The 23,442-nt window shown below is 37.4% G+C and overlaps 1 long non-coding RNA gene and 1 pseudogene across 2 annotated transcripts in view; one reads left to right on the forward strand and one right to left on the reverse strand.

Annotated features, from left to right (window-relative positions):
• Positions 1-23,442, reverse strand: part of LOC143539195 (uncharacterized) — a 137,354-nt gene that overhangs the window by 51,420 nt on the left and 62,492 nt on the right. The gene's annotated exons all lie outside the window — the stretch shown is intronic.
• On the forward strand, positions 20,172-23,037 carry LOC143539189 (uncharacterized; annotated as a pseudogene). Its single transcript, XR_013136389.1, has 13 exons — positions 20,172-20,181; positions 20,265-20,417; positions 20,739-20,888; positions 20,968-21,101; positions 21,183-21,407; positions 21,496-21,677; positions 21,760-21,860; positions 21,948-22,124; positions 22,194-22,249; positions 22,342-22,399; positions 22,465-22,585; positions 22,665-22,769; positions 22,866-23,037. The product of XR_013136389.1 is annotated as an uncharacterized LOC143539189 (transcript).

Consider the following 23,442-nt stretch of genomic DNA (forward strand, 5'->3'; position numbering starts at 1 on the left):
ATATAAACTTACAAGAAATAAGGAATACAGTAACTAGTTGACGGTGTAAGCGAATTGATTGGTCACGCGAGTAATTCCCGACGATATGTCCTAATTTAAAATTATGCTTGAATTAATATCTTTAATGAGGATAAACAAACAAGACACGAGAATTGAGATTTATAATGGATTTGGGATCGTTCTACGTTTTAAGTAAATAAAAATAAAATGTATATAAAATATTATTAGTTTAAATACTATTATAAAGTTATATTTGATTTGTTTTTTTAAATCAAGAGAATACACACACACGTGTATATATATATATATATAGTAAGGTTCTAAAGATAACTCCAAAAATGTGGAGAACTGGGGAACACCCTTCCCAACCATTGATCAATTCCCCACATCTTTATGGTGCACCATCAATCACCTACATCACATCATTTTTGTAACTCCTAAAAAATCAAAAACAAAAACAAAAAAAATTATAAAATAAAAAAATAAAAAAAGTAAAAAAACCAAATAGTTTATCTAGCATCCCCAATCCAAAAAAAACTCTTCAAATTAAGCAAAAAATTAATTACAAAAATATAAAAAAAGCGAGAAAAGAAAAAAACCCAAAAAAAAATATCTAGCATCCCCCGTTCAAAAATACAAAATACAAAAAAAAAAAATTGGTTTAGCCTTCGGGTTTAGTTTAGCTTTAAGAGATAGGTTTTTAGGGAGTTTTGGTTTTCCTAGTTGAAGGTTAGGTTGTTTTTAGGTGTGTGTGTGTGTGGGGGGGGGCTTTTCTTGTACACGTGACGATGGAAAGATAGCTGGAAAAGAAAAATGTATAAATATATTATAATGAAACGTGTTGTTTACATGTAAAATCTTTAAGAATTGTTGTTTTACATATAAAATTTAAATGAGATTTGTTATTTTACGTGAAAAATGTTAATGAAAAATGTTATTTTACATGTATTATATTAATTTTTACATGTAAAATCTTAAAGAACTTTGTTTTACTTGTAAAATGTTAATGAGATTTGTTTGCGTGTAAAATGTTAATGAAAAGTGTTATTATATATGTAAAATATTAATTTTTACATGTAAAATCTAAAAGAACTGTTGCTTTACATGTAAAATGTTAATAAGATTTGTTATTTTGCATGTCAAATGTTAATGAAAAGTGTTATTTTACATGTAAAATATTAACATTTACATCTAAAATCTTATAGAACTGGTGTCCTACATGTAAAATGTTAATGAGATTTATTGTTTTGCATGTAAAATGTTAATTAAAAGTATTATTTTACATGTAAAATCTTAATAAACTGTTATTTTACATGTAAAACGGAAATGAGATTTTTTGTTTTACGTGTAAAATGCTAATGAAAATTGTTTACCTCCCCCCACCCCCACCCCCCAAAAAAAAGCTAAAAAAATCCTGAACTCGCTTAAAGCTAAACTAATCCGAAGGTTAAACTGAGTTTGAGTTTTTTACTTTTTCACTTTTTTTAATTATTTTTTTGATATTTTTGAAGGGTTTTTTTGGGATCATGGATGCTAGATAACATTTTGGTTTTTTTACCTTTTTTATTTTTTCGTTTTCTAATAATTTTTATGATTTTTAAGGGTTTTTTTATACTTAAAAGAATGCTATAATGTAGGTGATTGAGGGTGCACCAAAAAGATGTGGGGAAAATAATCAATGGTTGGGAAAGATGTTTCACAGTTCCCCAATTTTTTGGAGTTGCCTAATGAACTATGTATATCTTTCTATACAATAAAAGAACATTTTGGACACTTGTCCCCTCATATTCATTGTGTTTATGTATCAACATGTGAGGCCATCTGTTGATGTGTCAATCTTAGAATCAATATGCTTAGTTGGCAACTATACATTCCCATTTTTTAAAAAGACAAGGTCTATATTTGAATTTTGAAATAACCACCTCCCCCCCTTCCCCACACACACACATCCACTAATTCTTTCTTCCCGTGAAAGCTTTTTGAAAATTCTTCTCTCTCTAATCTTGAAGTTTCTTATTATCTAGATCTGGATCTAGATATGATACTTCTTTAGCTCTCTCAACTTCAATCTCTCAGCTTCTTATTATCCAGATGATGATGATGATGATGATGATGATGATGATGATGATGAATCAACGAAAGGAAACACATCGCTATCAACAACCGAAAATCAGAGGGTTAAACCCTTTCCGTCGGTATGACCTTGAAGCCTACATCTCGTCGTCAGCCATCGTCGTTCGCCACCGGTTTCAAACGATCGACACCGCAACTACCGCCACTCGCCATGCAGGTTCGACTCCTTGCTCAGTTCTTCTGTTTCTATATATTCCATTTCCAAATTGAAAATTATATATATTTTACACACATATTTGAAATTATAAAAGTTTTCGCATCACAGTTAACTTAATATGAGATATGCATTTCCCATATGATCTACTAAATACTTTATGCCTTTTTTTTAATCTTTTCAAGATTTTACACCAAAATAGTTTAAAACTTTATGTTCTAAACACCTCACTTACTTTCATGTATTCAAACACCTTAAAATAGGTTTATTATCCATCTTATAAAAAGGTTGTCAAATAGTTGATTGAGACCTATCCATGTTTTCAAATATTTCCACCAAGAAATACACAAGGACGATTACCAACACAGATTTAAGTTCATATTACAGATGGTCGATAAATGCATAATTGAATATGACTTCAATGAAAGTACTTGTTGGTTTCAAAAGTTGATCTGTGAAAGAAAACGTCATTGGTGTTTAAAATGCATGTGGACACGAAAAGTTTCTTTTGGTGACTTTGGGAACAATTTTAATGGTTTATTTTGATGTTTAGATGGTTTGTATTGTAACATGTTGTACTTTGTTTTTTTGAATGTTGGTTGTTTACTTTCAAATGCTTTATTTTTATTGGATCTGGTTTTTTAGTTTTTTATTTAGTTTGTTTCTTTTTCTTATCTTCACATTCGACTCAAACAAACTATTTCATTTTTAGTAACAAATATAACTTTTAATAATCTTCTCATTGGGTAATATCTGTTGACTAACATAATCTCCAATTTTTTGTTCTCATAACATATATCCTTAAGTATACTACAATTTTAAAATTGATGTATTAACATGTATTTTATCTGACCCGTGTATTACACGAGCACATAGCCTAGTATATATATTTATATATATATATAGAGAGAGAGAGAACATTAACAGAAAATTATTGTGAAAGATAACAAGATTCGGTCCACTAAACGAGTGAGAATTTTATTATCAGTTTTTTAAGATATTTGTAAATTAATTAAAAGAAATAATTAAAATAATAAAACTGAAAAATAAACAAAATCGGGTCTGGTGGAATCGAATCTGTGCCCAGGCCGGTTCACACACTTAAAGAACATGCACAAGCAAACTAGGATGATGACTAATCTGTTTATGGAATGAAAACAAAAATACTTATAAACAATTACGAATTGATCCCAAACCTTCATAAACCCTAAATCAAAGATCCTTCAATTGATACATAATTATCTTCTATCAATAGAAATTGATTGAGGATTTTTGTTAAACATCAAAATCCGACCACCAATCACCCAACAAATACATGTTACAAGCACAAATTTAAGGAGAACGCCTGCTAGGGTTTTACGGCCAAGAACTTGATTCAAAATGAAAAAAGAACCATTTCTCAAGTGAAATTGACTTAGGGGTTTGCTTAGCGATGTTGTAAGGAGTGTGTGCGTTAAATTAGTTGCATTATTGGCGTGCATTTATAGGGTTTTAAGGTCAATGGAAACCATGGTTTATGATACACGAATTAAATGTCTATTTGCTGTAAATTACCATTCATATGGTGAAACTGATTCTGCGTAGGACTCATAAACAGCTCACCATGATCAGTTTGGTTATATTCTGCGTAGATTTTGGATCGAGAATCACAAGGGAGGGGGGATCTTCGGTGGTGATGGGAGGAAAAGGAAAGCGAAATGAGGTTTTAAGTATTTGTAAACTAGTCCATGGTATTTAGCTTGTTGATCGAAAGTTGTAAAATTAAGTGTACGGGGTAGAAAGCGCATAACTGATACTTTAAATGCAAATAAACATAAATAAAATAATATAACTAATGAGAATCTGTTGTAATTAATGAGTGCGGATCCGAAAAATAAAAGTTGAAAAAATGGGTCGGGTTTGAAAATTAACAAATGTTACAAGATGCCTTTGTCAAGGCTTCGTTTCATGTCATGTTTTCAAGCCTAGCGTTACTTACGCAAGAAGTATGTGGCTTTCCTAGCCATGTAATTAGGAAAGATCATGAAGAAAAGATACTTTCTGACATCCCGATTGTGCGTGATTTCCTCTATGACATTTTCGGACTCCCTCACGTTCGTCAAGTTGGACTCTCATCGATCTTGTGCTCGGAGCAACACCCGTGGCCAAATCTCCATACCGTCTTGTACCCTACGAGATGCAAGAACTCTACAAATAACTTCAAGAATCTTGGATAAGGGTTTCATTCATCCTAGTTCTTCCCTATGGGGCGCACCGGTTTTATGTGTAAAAAAAAAAGATGGTACATTCCGCATGTGCATCGACTATCGTGAGCTTAACAAACTCACCATAAAAAACCGTTGTCCCTTATCTCGTACAGATGATATTTTCGATCAACTCCAAGGTGTCGCTTGCTTTTCGAAAATTGATCCCCGGTCGGGTTACCATCAATTACGTGTCAACGAAGATAATATTACCAAAACCACATTTGGCATTATGAATTTCGAGTTATGTCTTTTGGGCTAACCAATGCACCCGTGGTATTCACGAACCTCATGAACCGTGTTCTCAAATCCTATTTGGAGATATTTGTAATTTGTTTCAACGATGACATCCTAATCTATTCTAAAACTGAATCCAACCATGAGAAGCATTTGCATGCTATTCTCGATCTCTTAAAAGAACAACTTTACGCCAATTTTTTGAAATGTGAATTTTGCTTAAAAAAAGTTCATTGCTTGGGTCATATCGTGAACGATAAAGCATTCATGTTAATCCCACCGAAATCAAGGTCGTTAAGAATTGAAAAACTCTGCCATCTCCCATGGAAGTCCAATCATTTCTTGGTTTAGTGTGATATTGCTATCGATTCATTCGCAACTTCTCTGAAATCGCTTTGCCCCTCACCGCTCTAACTCACAAGTGTGAACCTGATGTGTGTCTAAAGGGTGTTTCGTTCTACGGAACTCACAACTAAGCTTTAAATTTATAAAACGGATTTTCCTAATAAAACTACACACAACCGGCAAGTGTACTGATCGTAAGTAATATAGAACTAAGGAAATCCGAGTATCGAACACGAGGACACGTGAAAACGTCTATGATCACTAACCCTAGACAAGACCTTCCTAAGAATAATATTTTAAATGATTTGTAATAATTAAACTATTTGACCTAACTTACTTTAACTAAATTAAAAGACTTAACTTAACAAAACTTAACGAAACTTTACAAATGAGACTAACAATGGAGAAAACGTCTACCTAGGTAAGAATCATATTGAAGGTCTAAAAAGCTAATGGATTGAATAATCTCACGACACCGGTATCTAAGGATAACACAACTAAGGTTCGCTCAAGAAAGCTAGATCACCTCTCGGTCTCACTAACAAACCCTAACTTACACTTAATTGATTTTTAGAAAAAAACCGGGAAACGAATTGCTAAAGTGTTCTAATGTCGACTCTCCTATCGGACTCACCGACACACGACCCTAATGGAAACGAATACTATGCAACCAAGGATAGAGGAACAATTTGGTTTAACTTAAACTAGACCAACTAATCGCTCACAAACCCTAACCCGACAATAACCGAACCCGCTTTCGCGCGATCCTAATCCTAACAAGTAAAAGATATGAGACGACCTTACTTCCTATAACCTCTCGGTCTCTAAGAAGGTTCCTACCCGCTGAATTCAATAAATTAACACACCCAACTAAACCCTATGGTTGTACACCCCGCAAACAATCTCTAAACACAAAGTAAAGAGTCAAACAAGATACAATCAATCAAAACTAATTCAATCAATCAAAGCAAGGGGTTTATGAGTATAATTTATAAAATTACAGCCACTAAACACAACCTAATTCAATATTAGATCAAACTTTCATTAACAAATCAAGTCATGACGATCAAACAATCCATAAAACTCACTAAAACCTAACAATATTCACCAAAACTAGGTAGAACTAACAAGTTTAGCCTCTCATGATTTTTGGACAGCAGGTATACATTAATATAACCATCATAAAACTCAACCAATTCATAATCAAACTCATTCAATAATCAATATTAACCAAGCACAATCCAATCTTCAATTCAAATGCAAAACAATTAACCTTAAAGAACAAAATCAAAGAGTATGAATCTTGAACAAGAAAACGAAAATTATAGATGTTTTACTGTCGATTATGGCTGAGATTATTAATGAAGAACTGACCCTAGCTGTTGTCCTGAGTCACCCTTGGCTTAATTCTTCTTCTCTTGGCTTGACATTTGCAAAAAACGAATTTATTTTGTGAAGGGGAGCTAGCCGATCGAACTATAATTTTTTTGTTGTATAATATTTCTTTGCTTTTGAGTTGCTGCCGTAAGTAATAATCCCAGCCACAAAACCTAAAAAATCTTTTGTTTCCTTAAACCCAGCAATCAAATAAACAACCATCCACTAGCCGACCAAAATCCTTCAAACCAACAAACTTTTCTTTTTTGCTTGTTTCCGATTGGCTCTATGTATTTGTTCTAGGGTTTTATTTATTTTTTTGTGTTATAATATAATATCTCATGCATGAAAGGCTTGATTATTGTGGGCTTGAGCCGGGCCTTGAGTTTACTCTTGTTAACTTGATCATAAAGGCCTCATATGTCTTCAAAAACCCGATCCTTTTCTCTTGTAAAACTCATAACCTACACCAAGTATGAAGCTTTGAAAGATTATGCAAAAACATCAAAACTATTTTTTATTATACAATTAAGCACTTAAAATATGATAAAAGGTATGGATAGTAAGTGTGTTTTAAAACACATCAAACATCCCCACACTTAATACTTTTTCCTACCTAAAAAAGAAATCTACACACGATCATAACTAAGTGATAAACAACAAACTCCCAGATTATTTAACATTACTAAAGCACAAGAAACAACTCGACATATTGACCGCGATTGCCGGTATTGTTGTGCACTTAAACCCAGCCACTAACCTATCAAGCCCCCAATTGCATTAAGCGTTTTAAGTCCAAAAATTAAGGCTACACCTACCCCATATCAGACAAATAGAGCTAGAAGACTAGAGTCGAAGCAAACTGGTTCGACAAATCACCATAAGCCAAGGACTCGTTGATGGTATTAATTAGATGCACTCGGTGAAATTTGATGGATGAATGCTCTTGTGGAGGTCGTACGAGCTATTCCTAAATATTATTGGACTTTGTCCTATAAATTTCTAATTTGATATTTATTGACTAAGAACCTTCGAGCCCCATTTATGTATCCTCAGAGTCACTATCCCCTTGGTAATACGTAAACTCTAAGTCCCGTCTAGTATGTGCATCTTTGGTCTCTTTTACTAACTTTGAGAATGCTTCTTTGACATTTTACAATACATAACTTTCTCACAATCATTTGCTTTCTGGAATAACTTTTTGGAATACTTATAACTTTCATAGCATACTATCTTTTTTTCTTTTTTCTTTTTTCTTTTTTTATATCACCCTAAAGTATATAAGTATTTCTAAGCTCGTAAAAAGATGGACATGTGGTGGTGTGTTGGTTTGAGTGCATCTAAGTCTTACCATCTCAAAGTTTTCAGATTATGGTAATCCTCCCTAAGCATTGAAATTCGGTTTCACCGTTTTTCAAATTATTATATATATAAAATCTAATAAAGAGGACTATCAAAGCTAGTTGGGCCTACCGACACATCCCAAATCTGATATGCAAATCATCTCTTCTTTTATTATTATATTATATATTTCAAAATTTTCAAGAGTTCGTTGACACAACGGTAATAATATCATTTCCTGCTCAACATAGAAGAAAAACAATTTTCAAGGGACATTTTTTTTTCTTTAAAACTTTTTTTTTATATTATTTTATTTTTTTATTTTTTTTTCTACAACTAAGTAAAATAAATTCTCATCCCCACATTTAGAACGAAATCGAGCTCGATGAGAACTAGGAAAAGAAATAAAATAAAAATAAAAATAAAACTTAAAGTAATCAAAAGTAAAACAGAGAACGGGTTAATTCCCTGGTTTATATACAGAATCTGCACCAGCTGTGAATCAATCGAGCGACCGTATAGCATTTCATTCGCGGCTACACCCTCGGGAGAACCAGTTCCAAAACGCCATCAGAGCTACCATGAGCATAATAATACCTGCAATAACTCAAACTCGCTCGCATGTAGCGGCGTACAAAAAAGAAAGCAAAAACATAAGAAATAAACATATTTTTGTGTTTTTAATTTTTTAATTTTTAATTTTTTAATTTTTATTAATTTTTATTTTTAAATTTTTTTTATAACTAACAAAAATAAAATAAATAAAACAGATAATAAAGAAAATCATAATACACACTATACAACTCGGTCTGTCTCCCGAGTGATGCATCTAACACGTCTACGCCTCAGTGAATGAGTCAAGGTAGAACACCTCGACTGTCTGATCAGCAACCGGATCGCCTATGTAGTGCTTCAACCTGTGAACGTTCACCTTAAACTTCCCGCTCTGATCTTGTATCTCAATAGTGTCAAACGGGAATACCTCAGTGACCGTGAACGTCCCGATCATCGGGATTTCAACTTTCCCGGGAATAACCTCAACCGGGAGTTATACAATAAGACCTTATCCCCACACTTGAACTGCCTATTGCCCTTCAACTTTCTATCATGCAGTTCTTTCGTCCGCTCCTTATACCTAAACGACTGTGTATACGCGTGATCCCGGAGCTTCTCTAACTTATGCAGCTGATGGAAATGAGTGCCCTTTGCGGCGGATAAATCAAGATTTACCCTCTGAAGGGCTCATGAAGCATGGTGCTCCAACTCAACAGGAAGATGACAGGCCTTCCCATAAATCATCCGAAATGGTGTGTAAACAGTCGGAGTCTTGTAGGCTGTACGGAAGGCCCACAAAGCGCCATCCAAGTTGTCGGACCAATCCCGATGATTCGAACCAACTGTTTTCTCAAGAATACGTTTGATTCCCCGATTACTCACTTCCACATGTCCACTAGTCTATGGTTGGTAGGCGGTCGCAAGCCGATGGGTGACCCCATAGCGCTGCAACGCCTTCTCCATCTGCGCATTGCAGAAGTGAGTACCTCGATCACTAATCAAGGCTTTCAGGACACCAGAACGAGCAAAGAGACTCTTTAGAAAACGGACTACAACCCAAGCATCATTCGTGGGTAGAGCCTTGGCCTCTACCCACTTTGAGACATAATCGACGGCCACGAGTATGTATTTGTTCCCACGCGAAGATGGAAACAGTCACATGAAATCAATGCCCCACACATCGAAAACATCACAAACCTGAATAGCATTTTGGGGCATTTCGTTTCGCGACTAAATGTTGCCGACACACTGGCAACGATCACAACTCCTCACAAACGCATGCGCGTCCTTAAAAATCGACGACCAATAAAAACCTGAATCAAACACCTTCTTCGCCGTCGAACTCACACCGTGGTAACTTCCTGTCGGTCCTACATGGGAATGGCTCAGAATCTGCCATCCCTCCTTAGAATCTACACACCTCCTAATCAACTGATCAACACCGATATGGAAAAGATACGGGTCGTCCCATAGGTAAAACTTAACATCAGCAAAGAATTTCTTCTTTTGCTGGTAAGGCATCTTCGGGAGGTACCCGTCAGCAAGATAGTTCGCGAAGTCAGCGAACCATGGAAAACCCTCCTCCTGTGCCATAACAAACATGAGACTCTCTGTTGGAAAATGATCGTCGATCCTGAGCCCCGAATCTCCTAACTCAGCTCCCTCTAGATCCGAAAGATGATCGGTCGCCACATTCTCGGCCCCCCTTTTATCACGAATCTCAATATCAAACTCTTGAAGCAACAGGATCCAACGGATAAGACGAGGCTTAGCATCCTGCTTTCTAAAGAGATATTGAATAGCAGCATGGTCCGTGTACACAATCGTCTTGGACAGATTTAGATAGGACCTAAATTTATCGAATGCGAATACCACAACTAAAATCTCTTTCTCGGTGGTGGTATAACTCTCTTGTGCACCATTTAAGGTCCGGCTAGCGCAGTAAATCGGATGGAAGTGTTTATCCTTCCGCTGTCCAAGAACCGCTCCGACTGCGAAGTCGCTCGCGTCACACATCAACTCGAATGGTAACGACCAGTCAGGAGAAACCATGATCGGGAAGTTAACGAGTTTGTCTTTTAAAAGATCAAACGCCTCAATACACTACTCAGAAAAAACGAATGGAGCATCATTCTCTAGAAGTTTGGTCATGGGTCTCGCGATTTTAGAAAATTTTTGATGAACCGGCGGTAAAACCCGGCATGACCTAAAAAACTCCGGATGGATCTCACAGAAGTGGAAGGGGGAAGATTAGAAATGGTCTCGGCCTTCGCTTGGTCAACCTCTATCCCCTCACTCGAAATCCAATGCCCTAGAAAAATGCCCTCGTGAACCATGAATTGACACTTCTCCCAGTTAAGGACTAGGTTGGTGTCAACGCAGCTGGCCATCATCCTCTCAAGATTAGAAAGACAATGATCAAAGGAACTCCCAAAAACATAAAAATCGTCCATGAACACTCCCGTAGAGTCCTGGATCATATCATGGAAAATAGCCACCATGCATCTCTGGAATGTGGCTGGAGCGCTACACAGTCCGAACGGCATACGTTTATTGGAAAACGTTCCTTAAGGACATGTAAAAGTGGTTTTCTCCTGGTCATCGGGAGCTATCGAAACCTGGAAGTACCCAGAGAAACCATCTAAGAAATAGTAGTACTGCTGACCTGCTATACGCTCCAACATCTGATCAATGAAGGGTAAAGGAAAGTGATCTTTCCTGGTGGCATCATTCAGTCTGCGATAGTCGATGCAGACTCTCCATCTAGTCACAGTCCTAGTGGGAATGAGCTCGTTCCTCTCATTGGTGACGACAGTCATGCCACCCTTTTTAGGAACCACTTGAACTGGACTCACCCAAGCACTATCAGAATTGGGGAAAATGATCCCCACATCAAAGAGTTTAATGATCTCCTTCTTCACAACCTCTTGCATTTTTGGACTAAGCCGCCTTTGCGGCTGAACGACAGTTTTGAAATTATCCTCCATGAGGATTTTATGAGTGCAAAACGAAGGGTTGATACCCTTAATGTCGATAATCTTCCATGCAATCTCCCCCTTGTGCTCTCGTAGCACCCTCAACAACTTCTTCTTCTCGACCTTCGTCAAAGCAGACGCAATAATAACCGGCAACTTCCTCTCTTCATCTAAATACGCATATACATGCCGGGTAAAACCCGGCATGACCTAAAAAACTCCGGATGGATCTCACATAAGTGGATGGGGGAAGATTAGAAATGGTCTCGGCCTTCGCTCGGTCAACCTCTATCCCCACACTCGAAATCCGATGCCCTCGTGAACCATGAAATGACACTTCTCCCAGTTAAGGACTAAGTTGGTGTCAATGCAGTGGGCCATCATCCTCTCAAGATTAGAAAGACAATGATCAAAGGAACTCCCAAAAACAGAAAAATCGTCCATGAACACCCCCATGGAGTCCTCGATCATATCATGGAAAATAGCCACCATGCATCTCTGGAATGTGGCTGGAGCGCTACACAATCCGAACGGCATACGTTTATAGGCAAACTTTCCTTAAGGACATGTAAAAGTGGTTTTCTCCTGGTCATCGGGAGCTATCGAAACCTGGAAGTACCCAGAGAAACCATCTAAGAAATAGTAGTACTGCTGACCTGCTATACGCTCCAACATCTGATCAATGAAGGGTAAAGGAAAGTGGTCTTTCCTAGTGGCATCATTCAGTCTGCGATAGTCGATGCAGACTCTCCATCTAGTCACAGTCCTAGTGGGAATGAGCTCGTTCCTCTCATTGGTGACTACAGTCATGCCACCCTTTTAGGAACCACTTGAACTGGACTCATCCAAGCACTATCAGAATTGGGGAAAATGATCCCCGCATCAAAGAGTTTAATAATCTCCTTCTTCACAACCTCTTGCATTTTTGGATTAAGCCGCCTTTTCGGCTGAATGACAGTTTTGAAATTATCTTCCATGAGGATTTTATGAGTGCAAAACGAAGGGTTGATACCCTTAATGTCAATAATCTTCCATGCAATCGCCCCCTTGTGCTCTCGTAGCACCCTCAACAACTTCTTCTTCTCGATCTTCGTCAAAGCAGACGCAATAATAACCGGAAACTTCCTCTCTTCATCTAAATACGCATACTCCAGATGGGCAGGCAAATCCTTAAGCTCTAAGGAAAAGGAGGACTCTTGATGGAAGGTTGGTCCATCGGATCGACTCGTACGATCCCAGCAGACACGCCAGATTCAGAGCCATGTGACTCGGTATCATCATCCAAGGACTTATCGGTCATGGCAACCATCTCAATCTCCGGAATCTCCCTATCGATAATCTGGGTGTCGGAGGCCGATCCTCCACAGATCTCGCTGAAAAACCCCCCAACATGTTCTATGATGGTATTTATGAAGTATAAGGAGTCATCGGAAGTTTTGGGGTGTTTTAGTGACTGTCGAACATCAAAGGTGACGTTATCATCCCCAACTCTCAGAATCAACTTACCCTCATAGACTTCGATCAACTCCTGTGCAGTGGCAAGGAATGGCGGCCTAAGATAAGTGGGACACTATCATCATCGTTCATGTCCAAGATGACAAAGTCCACTGGGAAGATGAACTTTTCGACACGAACAAGCATGTTCTCGGCCACCCCTCGGGGGTATTTCACAGTTGGATCAGCAAATGGATACTCATCCGGGTAGGACGTGGTTCGCCTAAGCCCAACTTACGATACACAGAATACGACATGAGGTTAATACTGGCACCAAGATCCGCTAGCGCATAAACCACCGTATCATCACTCAAGATGCAGGGAATCGTGAAACTCCCAGGATCAGACATCTTTTCTAGTAACTTTCTGTACAAGACTGCAGAGCAACTAGCACTCAATGGGATGGAAGAGACCTCAGCTAACTTTTCCTTATTTGAAAGAATATCCTTAAGGAACTTTGCATATTTCGGCATTTGAGTGAGTGCCTCAAGGAATGGAATGTTAAGGTGAAGCTGCTTCAAAAGATCAAGAAAGTTGGATTTCTGCTCCTCGTCTCTATCCTTGCGGAGTCTCCCGGGATATGGAAGTCTAGGTTTGTAGACTCTCGCTGGTGTGCTGGGTAACTGTTGATCCCCGGCCTGTGCTGTACTTCCTGGGCTGCGCCTCTGATGCACCTCGGCCGACGGAGACTCCAACTGAATCTCCTTGTCCACCTGCTCCTCTATATCTACTGCAGGCTCTTCAACGACTCCTCTCGTCGCCTCCTGACTCATGGGCTCGATACGTGCCCCTGCGCCGCTCCTCGTCGTCACAACCTTCGTGAACGCCTTCGGATTTTGCTCGATATTACTCGGAAGTGTTCATGGCGATCTCTCATTCAGACGACTTGCTATCTCTCCTATCTGTCGTTCAAGATTTTGAATTGACGCTCCCTGGTTTCTCATGAATGACTCGTGCTCCCGAAATTTCTCATGAGTTTCTTTGTGACGGGAGTCCTCTCGAGTCATAAGCTGCGACATCATCTGTGTCTGATGTGCCATCATCTCCTCTAACGTGGGCTTCTTCTCTCCACTACTCGCTCCCTCACCGGAATCCTAGATTAGTCTCTGATGCTGCTGGAAGACGAACGGATTTCCGTTCCTCCAGTTGGAATTTTGATTACCTCTCCACCCCGAATTATTAGAATTGAAAGAATTTTGATTTCGGTTCGGATTACTAACAAAGTCTACTGCCTCCTCCTGGAAACCTACGGGGCACTGAACGGTATCATGCCCTCCTCTACAGATCTCGCACAGCTTACTCTTCACCTGCAAGTCCTTCACAATCTTCGCCAAAGCCTCAACCTGTGCCGCGAGTGCGATGCTCGTATCGACCGAATGTATGCCGCGTGATAGGGAATTGAAGGTCTTGGTGCTCTTAGCTGGTGGTCGCTGGTATCCACTCATGGGTAACACGTTAAACAAAGAAATGCATTCATCCGTATCCTTCGTCGTCAACAAATTTTCCACCCACCGCAGTGTCTAGGATACTCTGTGTCGCGTACGTCACTCCGTTATATAACTTCTCAACAACTGCCCAGTCTTGCAGGCCGTGGTTCGGACATAAAGCAAGAAGATTTTTGAATCTCTCCCACGCCTCGTAGAATCTCACGGTGTCCTCCATCTGGAAATAATGAATCTGGTTACGCGAATGAGCGGCCTTAGCCGGAGGATCATATTTCTCAAGAAACTGGGTCTGCATGGCGGCCCAAGTAGCAATGGGTCCCTGTGGAAGGGACTCAAGCCACAAACTCGCATGATGAAACGCAGAGTTTGATGGCGTCTTCGGAAACACCGGCAAGATGAAAAGTGTCGCAAATACGTGTAATGCGAGTGAGATGAGAATGCGGGTTTTCGTGGAGCAACCCTTGAAATTGAGCAGAATGAGAGATGGTGTTCAGAATGTTCGATGGAATCTGCCAGTTCATGTTAACTGCGATGGCTGGTGGAGAAATGTTGGATCACGCGCCAGCATCGACCGGACGGGCTCGGTCTGCAACTGTCCTCCTCGGTGGTGGAACTGCGTTGCCCATAATCCTATCCCTAATGACGAATTCAGAAAAAGTAGGAGAAGAGGATGTATTACCAACAAACGTAGAAGAAGAACTAGAAGACGGTCTGGAACGACGTCTCTCACGAAACTCTCACTCTGGTTCGGAAAATCCCTCAGATTCAGGCGGTCCTAGAGATCGAGTATGTCGCATAAAATTATTAAGATAAAAAAAGAAACTAAAATTAGCTAAACTATTTAAACAAAGCAAAAGAAAAACAAGTAGCAAACAAGTTAAGTCCTCACTCGAGTCGTTCACAATACGCCTCAAACCATGTCCCCGGCAACGGCTCCAAAAACTTGATGTGTGTCTAAAGGGTGTTTCTTTCTACAAAACTCACAACTAAGCTTTAAATTTATAAAACAGATTTTCCTAATAAAACCACACACAACTGGCAAGTGTACCGATCGTAAGTAATATAGAACTAAGGAAATCCGAGTATTGAGCACGGGGACACGTGAAAACGTCTATGATCACTAACCCTAGACAAGACCTTCCTAAAAATAATATTTTAAATGATTTATAATAATTAAACTACTTGACCTAACTTACTTTAACTAAATTAAAAGACTTAACTTAACATAACTTAACGAAACTTTACGAATGAGACTGACAATGGAGAAAATGTCTACCTAGGTAAGAATCATATTGAAGGCCTAACAAGCTAATGGATTGAATGATCTCACGACACCGGTATCTAAGGATAACACAACTAAGGTTTGCTCAAGAAAGCTAGATCACCTCTCAGTCTCACTAACAAACCCTAACTTACACTTAATTGATTTTAAGAACAAACCGGAAAACGAATTGCTAAAGTGTTCTAATGTCGACTCTCCTCTCGGACTCACCGACACACGACCCTAATGGAAACGAATACTACGCAACCAAGGATAGAGAAACAATTTGGTTTAACTTAAACTAGACCAACTAATCGCTCACAAACCCAAACCCGACAAGAACCGAATCCGCTCTCGCACGATCCTAATCCTAACAAGTAAAAACTATAAGACGACCTTACTTCCTATCACCTCTCGGTCTCTAAGAAGGCGCCCACCCGCTGAATTCAATCAATTAACATACCCAACTAAACCCTACGGTTGTACACCCCGCAAACAATCTCTAAACACAAAGTAAAGTGTCAAACAAGATACAATCAATCAAAACTAATTCAATCAATCAAGGGGTTTATGAGTATAATTTATAAAATCACAGACACTAAACACAACCTAATTCAATATTAAACCAAACTTTCATTAACAAATCAAGTCATGATGATCAAACAATCCATAAAACTCACCAAAACCTAACAATATTCATCAGACCTGGGTAGAACTAACAAGTTTAGCCTCTCATGATTTTTGGACAGCAGGCATACATTAATATAACCATCATAAAACTCAACCAATTCATAATCAAACTCATTCAAAAATCAATATTAACCAAGCACAATCTAATCTTTAATTCAAATGCAAAACAATTAACCTTAAAGAAAAAAAATCAAGAGTATGAACCTTGAACAAGAAAACAAAGATTATAGATGTTTTACTGTCGATTATGGCTGAGATTATTATTGAAGAACTGACCCTAGCTGCTGTCCCGAGTCACCCTTGGCTTACTTCTTCTCTTGGCTTGACAATTGCAAAAAACGAATTTCTTTTGTGAAGGGGAGCTGACCAATCGGACTATAATTTTTTTGTTTTATAATATTTCTTTGCTTTTGAGCTGCTGCCATAAGTAATAATCCCAGCCACAAAACCTAAAAAATCTTTTGTTTTCTTAAACCCAACAATCAAATAAACAACCATCCACTAGCCGACCAAAATCCTTCGAACCAACAAACTTTTCTTTTTGCTTATTTCCGATCGGCTCTATGTATTTGTGTTAGGGTTTTTTTTTGTTTTTTTTTTGTGTTATAATATAATATCTCATGCATGAAAGGCTTGGTTCTTGTGGGCTTGAGTCAGGCCTTGAGTTTACTCTTGTTAACTTGATCATAAAGGCCTCATATGTCTTCAAAATCCCGATCCTTTTCTCTTGTAAAACTCATAACCTACACCAAGTATTAAGCTTTGCAAGATCATGCAAAAACAAGTCAAAACTATTATTTATTATACGATTAAGCACTTAAAATATGATAAAAAGGTGCGGAAAGTAAGTGTGTTTTAAAACATATCAAACATCCCCACACTTAAGACTTTTTGTCCCTGAATAAGAAATCTACACAGGACCATAACTAAGTGAAAACAACAAACTCCCAGATTATTTAACATTTTTAGCACAAGAAACAGCTCAACATATTGATTGCGATTGCCGGTATTGTTGTCCACTTAAACCAGTCACTAACCTATCATGCCCTGAACTGCATTAAGCGTTTTAAGTCCAAAATTTAAGGCTACACCTACCCCATATCAGACAAAGAGAGCTAGAAGACTAGAGTCGAAGAAAACTGGTTTGACAAATCACCATAAGCCAAGGACTCGTTGATGGTACTAATTAGATGCACTTGGTGAAATTTGATGGATGAATGGTCCTGTGGAGGTCGTACGAGATATTCCTAAATATTATTGGACTTTGTCCTATAAATTCCTACTTTGATATTTATTGACTAAGAACCTTCGAGCCTCAATAGTGTATCCTCAGTCACTATCTCCTTGGTAACACGTAAACTCTAAGTCTCGTCTAGTATGTGCATCTTTGGCCTCTTTTACTAACTTTGAGAATGTTTCTTTAACATTTTACAATATAACTTTCTCATAATCATTTGCTTTCTGGAATAACTTTTCGGAATACTCATAACTTTCATAACATACTTTCTTTTTTTATATATCACCCTAAAGTGTATAACTATTTCTAAGCTCGTAAAAAGATGGACATGTGGTCGTGTGCTGGTTTGAGTGCATTTAAGTCTTACCATCTCAAAGTTTTCAGATTATGGTAATCCTCCCTATGCATCAAAATTCGGTTTCACCGTTTTTCAAATTATTATATATGTATAATCTACTAAAGAGGACAATCAAAGCTAGTTGGGCCTACCGACACATCCCAAATCAGATATGCAAACCATCTCTTCTTTTATTATTATATTATATATTTCAAAAGTTCTGAGAGTTCGTTGACACAACGGTAATAATATCATTTCCTGCTTAACGTAGAAGAAAAACAATTTTCAATGGACATTTTTTTCTTTAAAAAACTTTTTTTTATTTCTTTTTATTTTTTTTTAATAATTTTTTTCTACAACTAAGAAAAATAAATTCCCATCCCACACTTAGAACGAAATCGTCCTCGATGAGAACAAGGAAAAGAAATAAAATAAAAATAAAAATATAACTTAAAGTAATCAAAAGTAATACAGAGAACGGTTTACTCCCCCAGTTTATATGCAGAATCTGCACCAGCTGTAATTTTTTTGTTGTATAATATTTCTTTGCTTTTGAGCTGCTGCCGTAAGTAATAATCCCAGCCACAAACTAAAAAATCTTTTGTTTCCTTAAACCTAACAATAAAATAAACAAACACCCACTAGCCGACCAAAATCCTTCAAACCAACAAACTTTTCTTTTTTGCTTATTTCCGATCGGCTATATGTATTTGTGTTAGTTTTTTTTTATTTTTTTGTGTTATAATATAATATCTCATGCATGAAAGGCTTGGTTTTTGTGAGCTTGGGTCGGGCCTTGAGTTTACTCTTGTTAACTTGATCATAAAGGCCTCATATGTCTTCAAAAACCCGATCCTTCTCTCCTGTAAAACTCATAACCTACACCAAGTATTAAGCTTTGTAAGATCATGCAAAAACAAGTCAAAACTATTATTTATTATACGATTAAGCATTTAAAATGTGATAAATACGTACGGAATGTAAGTTTGTTTTACAACACATCAGAACCTTATGAGTGGTGATCTAAGTAAGAAGAAACGTCTCAAACCCTCAAGCAAATGTGTTGCAATGCTCCAAACATTTTTCTTCCCGAAGGCAATGATTACTTCGTAGACTTTTGCAATGCTTCTAACCATGGTCTCGGTTGCATTAATATATAAAAAAACAAATTAAGAAAAAATATCAAAAAAGGTGGGTTTTATTTTTATGTTGTACTGAATTAAAAATTGTGAATTTTTTGTAATAAATATTTTGTGTTTGAATGTTTGTATCAGTTTTCGCTGCTAATATTTTTGTATAGTTTTCTTTCCTTTTTTCGTGTGCTGACGTCCTTTTTTGAATTAATTTGGATCATTGACAGGACATGACTCAATTGATTGCGTGGCTTTTTTATATTGAATTTTTGGTGTTATAATTTGAAAAAACAAAACATTAAAATTTGTGCTTAAGTCTAAAATGCTCTTTAATCCAAATTAAAAGAAATATAAGATGTATTATCCATTGTTATTCTTAGCTACATATTATTTTCTAGGGATATTGGATTTTAATAATCCGAATTTTGGCCTATTGACCGATATTAATCTAAATTAAGAAATTCTATAGGTTAATCCCAACTTTCATCATACTGGACTTCATTGAGTTTTTCCCTAACGGAGACTAACCCGATTAGTTTTAGGACAAAAAAAAATCTATTTCTCAAAGTGTTTTTTTTTTATTATTTTTTTGGGGGGGGGGATGAGAAGGTAATTAAACTTCAAAATCCACCGTTGTCGCCGCCATCATCGCCACCACCGCCATTGCTACACCATTGTCCCGGACATTGTCGTCGCCACCGCTGCCACCACCACTATATATTAATTAATAATATTATAAATTTAAAAATCTTCATTCGTAAACCTATAATCCGCATAGTGGTGGTAGCGGCAGCGGTGGCGGGACAGTGGTGGTGGTGGTAAAGGGACGATGATGGCGGAGACGACGGTGGGTTTTGAAGTTTAATTACCTTATTCATTTATTCCCCAAAACTTGGAGCAATGACTTTTGTTTACCCTAAAACTAACCAGGTTTATTTTCTAAATAAAAATTTAAAATTAAAATTTATATTAATATCAACTAATAAACCAAAATTTGGATACTAAAATCCAATATCCCTTATAACATAACCTTCCAATCCCTGATTCTTTTTTCAGGGGCTCTGTTCCTGTAGAAAAAGAAAAAAAGCCCAAATATTTGAGCCGTTTCAGTTATTCAATTGGTGCCCTTTCGCCGTTTTTGTCTCTCTCCACCACACCACCGCCTGCATCTTCATCCCTCCCTCCCGCCAATTAATTCTGCTGTCAAAATAAATATGCCACAAGGTTACCCCTCTAAATTAACTCACCTCAAATTTATTATTACTATTAACAATCGTATTAATCATATGCTTGTTTGTTGTCAATAGATCTTCCTGGGTTCTATTATGATCCCGACAAGAACAGGTATTTCCCGCTTAAATCTCCCATCCCAGGCTTCTTCTTCTTCTTCTTCTTCTTCTTCTTATTCTTCTTCTTCTGCTTCCACCACTGCTCATAAACCACCCCCAAAATCCACTAAGGTAATATTGTTATTATTATTATTATTATGTCTCAGTTTCATTCGATTTGGGTCGGTTTTTTGTTGAGAAATTATGAAACCAGATGGATTTTAAGTCATTGCTAATAATAAATAAATTTAAATGTATATTTAAACAAATAAACGTAATGGACGAACATAAATGGACGGGCCATGTGTTCATGTCAGTTCGTTTAACTAAATGAACAAAAATTTGTGTTATTAAATGAATCAACATGAACGAACTTCTCACCAAACGGTTCGCCGAATGTTCGGTTCATTTGCTTGAAGCTATTTATGGTTTAAAGTTTTAACATTTAAACAGAAACAAGTAAAGGATGCACAGCAAGAAATAACAGCCAAAGTCGTTAAGATGCTTCATGTGAGGGAGTTATGTGGTAATTCAATCATCTCTAACAAAAAGAAGGTCAACTTTCAGGAACAATACCAAAACATACGAACATCAAAACCGACAGTAAGTCAACCAGTAATATATGGCTATCAGTGGGATTCTACTGAGTACATTTGTTACATTTAACATTATTTTTATACAGATTTGGAAATACAAAGGAACCGAGAGGACTGCTGACGCTGCATTGGAACATGTACACGTCAGCATCCAGACTCCAGACGGTCTTGTTGAATCAGCGTTGCTATTAACCGGCGGTCTTAATAATAAAATATTTTGGTATTGTTATCATTTACTTATGAGATGTCAACATTTAGTGCTTATGATCGACTTATGTTATGTTTTACTTACAATATTCAGTTCCTATGAAGTTGGATGTGTTGGAGAACATACTAATGCTAGGGCCTGCCACATGCCCAATGTCGTGCAGCATCTAAACATAGAAAACCAAGCATCATTAAACCCACCAAAACCTCTTTGGAATGCGATGACTGTAATGCCTTCATATGTATCATGTATAAAGATTCCAAGAAGTTATCATCACCTGCAAGAAACGGATGCTGACTCATCCGTTTCACGTGCTATGTATCCTTTACATCTTCAGTCTTTTTGTTTTTATTGTTTTGACGGATCATGATGTTGATATATGTGGACTTTAACCGAAAGCCAACAGAGTAACTACTCTGGGAATTGAAACAACTGGTGGGTCGGTTTTTTCGGTAGACCTTAGTGAACCATTGGAATATGTTGATGGCAATCGCTTTATTGGTCAAAGAATTCACTGCATTTCTTCTATATCAAAGTCCACAATTTGGACAGCTGACTGCAGTTTAAACGGGAATCAAACTGTAATCGGTATGTTTTTACCGATGTTTGTTGTTATGTTGTGTTACTTTTACCTGCTGATTTTACATAAATATTAATTTGGATTTTGTAGGCACGGATAGTGGGGCCGCTTTGGTGCATATGGGATCTGAAAGAAAATCGTGGATATTCCGTTCCAAGAGTGATGTTTTGTCTTTACAGTTCGATTGTTCCGTAAGAACAAGATATAACTTTTAACAAGCTTGCATTTAATATTTTGAAATTTTTTTCTTAATTTAAAACAATTTGTTGGTTTTACAGAGAAATATTGTTTTTTGTGGACTTAGAAATGGAGCTATTATAACGGTTGATACACGCCAGAAACCTGAAGACTTGCGTGATAGACATCTTCCTAAACATCAAATCCCGTTTCCGTCCCTTAAAACAAGCCAATCTTCAAGTGAAAGAAATAAAAAACGAGAGCACAGATGGTTTGAGGTAATATTTATCTTCTTCAGGGTTTAGGGTTTTGAAAGGCTTAAAATTACTGTGATTTGATGCATTTAGGTTCAGGGGAATGTTCACCACACTCGAACGATGTTTATGCCTTCATCAGTTTCATGGTTAGTGGAAAGCTATTAAAGTTCATTGGTGTTATTTTGTATTATTGTTATTATTTTTATGACGTGACGATTTGTTGGTTTACAAATTACAGTTTGGTGGCACTTAAACTCTATGATCAGTATTTCTTGGCCAGCTCAATGGATGGAACGGTACGTTTTGCATATTTGTTCACCTGATATTTGTCTAAGCTGCTATAGAGTGTTGACTTTTGTAGGTTCGGCTTTATGATCATCGTATGACTCAAAGAGGGGCTGTACAAATGTATGAGGGAAATTTAAATTCCCATACGCGTATACAGATGGGTGTGGACCCATCTGAGAGATTTGTCATGTCAGGTGTCCTTTTGGTTTTGTATGTATCATTCCAAATTTGTTTTTTTCTTTTCTTTGTATTAATAGATGTATGTGTTATTAGGGGGAGAGGATTTTTATTTGCGGGTATGGAGATTAAAGTCGGGTGAAATGCTATATGAAGATAGGTTCATGAGTTCAGTGCCCTCAGTTGTGTGCTGGCCAAGAGGTACTTCCGTATGCGTTTGTTAACGTTCAATCTGGTTAACGTTTGTGGTTGTTAGTTCATTCTTTCAGGTTTATGTTCTGATATGTATTTTTGTAGGAGATGGGGGAAGAAATAGTTTTCCAGGGGCTTGGTTAGGGTCTCGAGAAGGGATTTTTCATGTGGATACTTCGTGACTTTAAACTTCAACAGGGAACAGTTTTTGGCAAATGCATTTACGATGTTATATTTGGGGGACACCGATCGATTTGCTAGTTGGATCGAGAAGCTTCGACTATAATAATTTTTGTTTTCTTATGGTACAATCGGGTTAGCATCAGTAATTGTGGATTGTGTATATTCATGTATTCTCGTTATGGTGTCTAACTTGGCTCCTGTGCAGGACACCTCGAGGAAATGCGATCATAAACTAGACGTTGCTGGAGATCCTGTGTGACCTCTGTGATTGATTGAATTCATGCTTTTGGTTTTGAAAATCAGGAGACAATGGGTAAAACACATTTGGGATGGTGATTGATACTTTGGGGGGTGTTTGGATTGCTTCTTAAATTGCTTTTTGCTTTTTGGAGAGGTAAAATGTCCAAAATGTCCCTCCAAAAGCATCTAAAAGCACCAATTTGTGCGTTTAGGTGCTTTTGGATGAACATTTTGGACATTTTGCCTCTCCAAAATGCAA

Source organism: Bidens hawaiensis, unplaced genomic scaffold (genome assembly GCF_021521415.1).
Source record: "Bidens hawaiensis isolate Kalapana, Puna unplaced genomic scaffold, B.hawaiensis_p1.1 tig00011824_1, whole genome shotgun sequence".
In the NCBI taxonomy this organism is placed as follows: domain Eukaryota; kingdom Viridiplantae; phylum Streptophyta; class Magnoliopsida; order Asterales; family Asteraceae; genus Bidens; species Bidens hawaiensis.